We start from the raw sequence: 7,046 nt of genomic DNA, 5'->3' as shown, positions 1-7,046 counted from the left end.
TATTTCTGATTGCAATAAACTCCCCAAACTGATTCGTTCTGACACTTTAGGATTATTACAATAAAGATGGCGGCCGCGTAGTTGTGGCCGATCGCAGTGGAGCGGTGAGGATCAGGAAGGAGCCCTAAGGAACGATTTTGTGCATAGCCATGAGAAATCCCCTGGTACTGTAAAGTTTGGGAAAAGCCCGGACAAGGATGATTTTGGCTCTTACCTGCCATGGTTGAGCAAGACGGTGGTTACGAGCGCTGGTGCTGGCCGTGACCGCTCTCTCTCCCAGCCGCAGGCGCTTCGGGAGTGCAGTAGGGCGGAGCTTCTGCCCAAGGCAGCGGAGTGCAGCGGAGTTCGGTGCGGAGTTTGGAGGAGGAAGAGGTGACAGAAGCCGCGTTTGCAGAGCCCGTGTTGTTGCAGGCAAAGGAGGAGTATGGCACCTAAGGCTATCTCGGGGGCAAAAGCGGCACAGCTAAAAAAGAAAACCGGGCTGGAAGGAGCAGCGCCCCTGATGGAAGACGCCCAGCGGAAACCCCAAACGCCACCGGTGGAGCAGGTGAAAAAGAGGCAGCAGGCAGCGAGGACTCGCCAGGCAGCCATATCAAACATAGCAGAGATGTTTACTAAAGGTGGTAAGGAGAGGGAGAAGGGGGGTTAAAAAAGTCGTATTGCCTGAACTGCTCGCTGGTGACAGTATAAATCATGAGCTGGACACCCAGGCTAAGGGGGCCATGGACAGTGCTGTCAGCGGCGTGGGGGGGGGGGTGCCCCCCTCAAATCCAGCTGAAACCCTCAGTTCAGCAGCATCCCCAGCAAAGGGAACTGCACAACTCCTTCAGTCGGTAGAAAGTCTTCAGGGCTTAGCTACCGGGGATACATCTATAAATCCATCCATGAGTACGACTGTTGCAAGCTCCCAAGTGCTACACATAGTGGATAAAACGGCTGCCGGTGCTCAAGCCTTTGAATCACCCATTGTTAATAGGGCGGAACTATCGGGGGAAGGAGTAATATTCAATACTGGCTCCCTGGGGGTAGAAGCTGGTATCGCCATTGGAGGTGCAAGTAAAGATAAGGAGAAAGCCCTAAGTGAATGCTTCTTTTCTGTCTCTGAGGGGGCCGAATGGTCCGACGAGGATGAGGATCGTAGCTCCTATTTGGGGGATAGTAATCTGGAATCAGAGAGCGACCCCGAGCATGAAGGTCCAGCAACAGCAGTAGGATCTCTGGCTGTATCAAAGGTGCAAGAACATCTGCAACAAGAACTGAGCTGGGATCACTCATCCGCTATGCCTCTGCAGGGTAGACCTTGTGTCGAAGCATCCCAAATTTCACTCTTGGAGATAATTCACCAAGAAATTATCGCGCATAGGGAGGAAACTCGCCAGGACAACCGCAAATCTCAGGATGCAATGAGAAAGATGCAGGGTGTTGTGAGAAAGTTGTCTAGAGCCTGCACCAACATCGGGGATCGAGTGTCAAACCTCGAGGAGAGAGTGGTGTCAACAGAAGCCGAGGTCGCGGCTGCCACTAGTAAGGTTGATCCTCACTGTTCTCAAGTATCCGATATACAGTGGAAACTTGAAGATATTGAGAACAGGCTAAGGCGGAACAACCTTAGGATCCTAGGAATACCTGAGGGAGTTGAAGGATCAGACGTCAGAGCGTATATCATCAAGCTTTTCGAGCAGGCATTCCCGGAACTCTCCAGATGGAATTGGCCCGCAGAAATACAGCGAGCACACCGTACCCCTTTTAAAATACGGAGATGCGCGAGAGAAGGGGACAAGCCCAGGGCAATTTTAATCTTTCTGGGCAACTTTGTTTTGAGGCAGTCTATCGCAGAGAAGGCCAGACCAGATTCAAGGAGAACCGTCGAAGGGTTGTCATTCTTCGTCCGTCCGGACTATTGTCACACAACTGTGGAGAGACGTTGGAGATTGAGGGGAATGATTAAGCCCTTCCAGGAGAAGAAGATTCAGGTTTTCCTGATAAACCCTGCCCAACTAAAAATAATAAACGAAGGGAGAACCCTGTATTTCGCATCAAAAATTAAAGCAAAAGAGTATCTTGACTCTTTGGGCAAATAGAGACTCACTAGAAGTTTGGATATCTTTTGAGCATCTCATAAAACGGTGGGGGTATCGAGTGGCTGCAGATTTTGATATAAGGTTCTGGGGGGGGGGGCATTGTGCTTATTTGGTTTTGGGTTGTTTCAATTGGATCCTCACTGCTTACACTGTAACTAAACTCCATCACTCATATAATACAGAAAAGCCGGTTCATCGTTTCTTGCAAGTTCACCTTCAGAGGAACGTTGACGTCCATATTCAATAACTTTTTTGGCAATGATCTTAACTGCCAGAGTAAATGCAGCAGAAACATAGTAGCTTCCAGGTTCAGCAATTAACTGAATATCACTTTCTTCAGGAAAATATACCTCCAGCAAAGTGTTGATAGCATGGTTTATCTCTTCCAACTGAAATTCAGTTCCAGTGAATCCACTTCCAATATCCAATATGTTCATTTTAAAGCCAAGCTCCTCAGCCATATCAAAGACGCATCGTGCATCAGATAAAGCATGAAAGTATGCTTGTGGTTCTTTACAGGTACTTGAAACATGAAACTTAACACCAATGATCTCAACATTGAGCTCCTTCGCACATTCCATAAGGTGTCTACAGCCCTTCAGTGTAGTGCCAACCGTCATGTTCACCTCGTCACCTGTGAGATCTTCTGTTGCGATGTGAAGTAATAGCTTTGCACATGGATGATTACGTGCAATCTTCCTGAGCTCGCTTTCATTGTCGCATGTCATGATGTTTACCCCAACTTTTGCCGCATACTTTAACTGGGAGGCTTGTTTGCATGGATTTGAATATATAACACTTTCAGGAGATATGCCCAATTCCAGTACCATTGTCATTTCATTTTTACCAATGCACGAAAATCCAGTCCCAAGAGCTGCCATGATTTCAAGTACAACTGGAGCTGAATTGCATTTTACCGTATAGAACGGCTTTATATGTGCCGCAACATTTTGCCACTGGTTGTGTTTCTTCACAATCTTTCCAAGGTCACTCACAAAAAAGTGTGTTTGTCAGTAATCGTATGTTCATAAATATAGTGATCAATAACATCTCGAAAAGCTGCAGCCTCATCTAGCAGGCCAATGGATGTATCTGCGTCTTCAATAAATCCTTTCATCTCAGCTGTACTCCTCACAGCTTACATACACCAAGTGAATAATCGAGAAACCCTTTACCCGGATTCTTGAAATATGCAACAAACTGGACAAGTTAGGAGATGAAACCCTACTATCATCAGCTAGGTTCCCAAGGAGGCTCAGAGTTGAAGTTGAACGGTTCTTTATAAAGCGCCTCTCCTAGTCCTTCAGGATAATTGTTAAAAACTTTGAGAGAAAATCCGCCCCGTCGTGCGTTGCTGACGCACCGGCTCCTCGGTTAGAGCCTCGGCTTGCTAGCATAGCGGGGGCAGAGCAGGCCCGGCTTTGGTCCGGCGGGCGCAGCCGCTCCGCTCGGTGACCCGCCTCCTGCGGAGCGCAGCCTGCTCCTGGGCTCGAGCGGCGCGCGATAAGGCGACACTATGACTTTCAATACCATTTTGCATCTATTAAATTAGCCTCTCCTTTGGACCTCCTACCCCCTAACATGATCAGGCAACTTGACTCTAACCTGTTATCTATGTTAAGAGATCTTCTCAATATCTCTCCTGGTGAGGGGCTGGTTCCCAAGAAATAGAAATATGCTATGGTCCTTCCCCTCCTGAAAAAAAACAACTTGGACCCGGCCAATATATCCAACTTTCATCCCATTTCCCTTCTTCCTTTCTGTTCCAAAGTTTTAGAAAAACATATTAATAGCCAGCTAACCTCGTTTGTGGAGGCTCAGAATTTGCGTCATAATTCTAAGTCTGGATTTAGGGCTGAACACAGTACGGGATTCGCCCTCTTGGGCAATACCGAGTGCTTGAGGCAGTGCCTTTATGGCAGTACGGCTGCGCTCATTTTGTTAACCTTAGCGTAGCCTTCGATACAGTGTCTCATTCCATTTTGGAGGAGAGACTGACTGCCCTGGGCCTTGAGGGTTCAGCCTTGGCCTAGCTTAGATCATTTTTGACAGATCCTAAATTTCAAGTTTTCCCCCAATGCCAGATCTGAGACTCATGCTCTGAGGACAGGAGTTCCCAGTGTTCAGTGACTCTTCTCCTACGCAGATGACACACAGATGATCTTTATGTTGTCATCTGAACAGAAAAATTGACCCATGGATTTAAGCTCCTTATCGATGAACAAAAACTGTCTCAGGGTTCAATGGTGATAAGACTGAGGTCATGATTCTGGGGGAAAGCTCACCCATCTGGGGTCCTAATGAATGTACCGACGCTCTGGGGGCTCTGCCTATTCCATACCAGAAAGTAAAAAATCTGGGATTCATTCTGGATGACAAATTGTCTTGGAAGCCTTGAGTGGCAAAGGTGAACGCCACTTGTCTTACGGTCTTCAAATGGCTAAAAAAGATCATATGGATGATCCCTAATCCCGCTCAAAGGACTGTGATCCAGGCTTTGATTTTAGCCAGACTGAACTACAGCAATGTGTTCTATTTGGGAGCTGATGAAGCTACAACCTGCCGGCTACAATTAGTTCAGAATGCAGTTGTGAGGTTGCTTTACCAACTTCCAATAACGTCCTCAGTCTCCAGCCTTCTTGGCGAGCTTCATTGGTTGACAATTCCTAATCGTTCATGCTTCCCCCATCCCATCCTGACAACAATGCCATTAGTGATTACATCCAAGCACAGGAGATGGTTTTGAACAGTATGCATCCTGAAATTGTGATTTCATCTTATGTGATAATGAATAAAATTAGGTAAATTGAAATAAACAGTTGCCTAGGTTCTCACAATTTGGTCACGTGGAGAAGCCTGGATTAATCTCAGGTTTTCTGGTTTCACATAGCGCAGTTCAGTCTAGCCACTAAATATACATGCTTTGCTTCCATTATACTGACTTTACAATCCCTGCTGGCATCAGTGCAGCCCTCGGTCACACCAAAGACCGGGAACTTTGCAGCCCCTGGGAAAATCTTTGTGAGTACCCATGGCTTAGAGCATGAACAATGGGTCTGCCTACTTTAGCCATTGGCTAACTTCACTCTGGGCATCTTCATTGTGCTCTTTCACAGCTGTTCCATTCAGTGCCAGGAATTGCTATGGTGATGTGTGGTTTTGAGACCCAAAAAGATTAGCTGTTAACCAATTTGGTTAATATATATTGATGATTGTCCAGCATCTACCCCAACAAAATGTTTTTTATAAGAATGAGAAAACAAAACCAACATTTACAAAGTCGAAAGGCTGCTGGACAACGCCAGACTATGTCTTGTAATTTGTTCCTGTTACAACGTCAACGTCCAAAGATTCATGATTCTTTATTGCACAGTTATGATGATTTGTGCTTTATGTAGCACTTGCTTCAGCATATTTCTGCCATCTGTTCATTGATACACATTTCATAAATTTGATAGGCTGTGACTTCCCCAGTGAAATTAATAATTAATAATTATGCTGTATAGGGTAGACACAGATTTCTGCAAAAGTCACCAGTGGACCATATTCCCATATTAGAACTCGGCAAACTTTGTGTTACATAGACCAACTCTTATGAAATTCCCAAATTTTGTGTTTTAGCAATTTTGCAAAATTTCTTGGCATTTCATGAGTGCAAATTTGTTTTTAATTTGTGCCCACAGGACACTAGTCCGAGCATAAAATGTCCTACAGAGCAAAACCACAGTAGAGGTATCTTTTTCTTCAAACCAACCACCTACTGGTTTCTCGTGGGGCTCTTGTACACAAGGCATGCCCTCACGTCCAATTCTCCTTCTCCTTGCATTACTAAAAAACACATACAGACTACTATTACGTTTTTTTTTTCTAATGGGACAGGCACTTGTCTTTGTCTTTGGAAAGCAAACCTCTTTCCAGAATGTCATCATCGGTCGCTTTGCCATAATTTCATACCGTTAGTAACTTCCCTTTTCTGCTTTTGTTTTAATGGGAGCATGCAAGGCACGAAATACAGGTCAGAACCTGGATGGCTACACCTGCTGTTTGTTCTACATGTGTGATCTCTTCTATTTTAAACCAAGACTCTAGGACACATTGTGTAGCCCCATGGCTGTTTATAATTAAGAAAGTGAAAGCACGAGAAGCAATAAACCTAAACAAAATAACTACACGGAGGCCTGTAAAATTATACATTCACTCTCCAACTTCAAGCAAGATGAGAGTGACCTTTGGTCCGTCTGCTGCAGTCCAGTTGACTACCCTTATGCATCTGACGGGAACTAGACCTGTTTCAGCCCAATGTGTGTTGCGCCCCTGTACATATTTTGATATGCCTGGTTCCTTTCAATTAAGTACATCAATCATGCACTACTGTCCCATGATGCAGACGCTTAAATAGGTCTCATAAAGTACCTTACTCGTTTTCAAAGCTTTTAAAATGCTTCTATGACTCACAAGGTGAACTGGTTTTCATGAATTCGACACTCATAATAGCATGTACCTCTTCGGCAATGAAACTGTTCTTTTTTAAAGTTCCTCAGATTTGGTAGTATGGGGAATTTAATGCAAAAGGAGCCTGTCATGGGCACATCAGGGACTGGAATGCTACAGAAAAGGCAAAACCTTCATGTCTCTCTCTCTCTGCATATGACAAAGTAGTGTTTCAAGAGACACATACAATACAAGACAAATACATACACACTTTTATCGCTGCTCCTAAGTCTATACTGCACAATTAAAGAGACCACACAGTATTTTCCCTTCTAAAAACAAAGAAAATGTGCCTTCGGATTTACTTCTTCTAACAAACAAAATGAAATGCAAATGCACTGCGGGCTAGTTACTTTACTACTGTTCCCTCATCACCATTAAAACAAAGACGGGAACTTTTCATTTTGCGCACAGTATAAGGAAAGGCCCTGCAAAAAGCTGTCTGCAAAGTTTAGAAAGGACAACCTCCAGCGT

The 7,046-nt window shown here is 44.9% G+C and overlaps 1 pseudogene; it reads right to left on the bottom strand.

The window, feature by feature from the left end:
* Positions 1–2,236: 2,236 nt before the first annotated feature.
* LOC144827322 (antizyme inhibitor 1 pseudogene) lies at positions 2,237–3,308 on the bottom strand (annotated as a pseudogene).
* Between the last annotated feature and the right edge of the window lie 3,738 nt (positions 3,309–7,046).

This window comes from Lissotriton helveticus, chromosome 4_1 (assembly GCF_964261635.1).
Source record: "Lissotriton helveticus chromosome 4_1, aLisHel1.1, whole genome shotgun sequence".
Lineage (NCBI taxonomy): Eukaryota > Metazoa > Chordata > Amphibia > Caudata > Salamandridae > Lissotriton > Lissotriton helveticus.
Note: the sequence above shows the minus strand (reverse complement) of the source record. Positions and strands in the feature narration are given on the sequence as shown.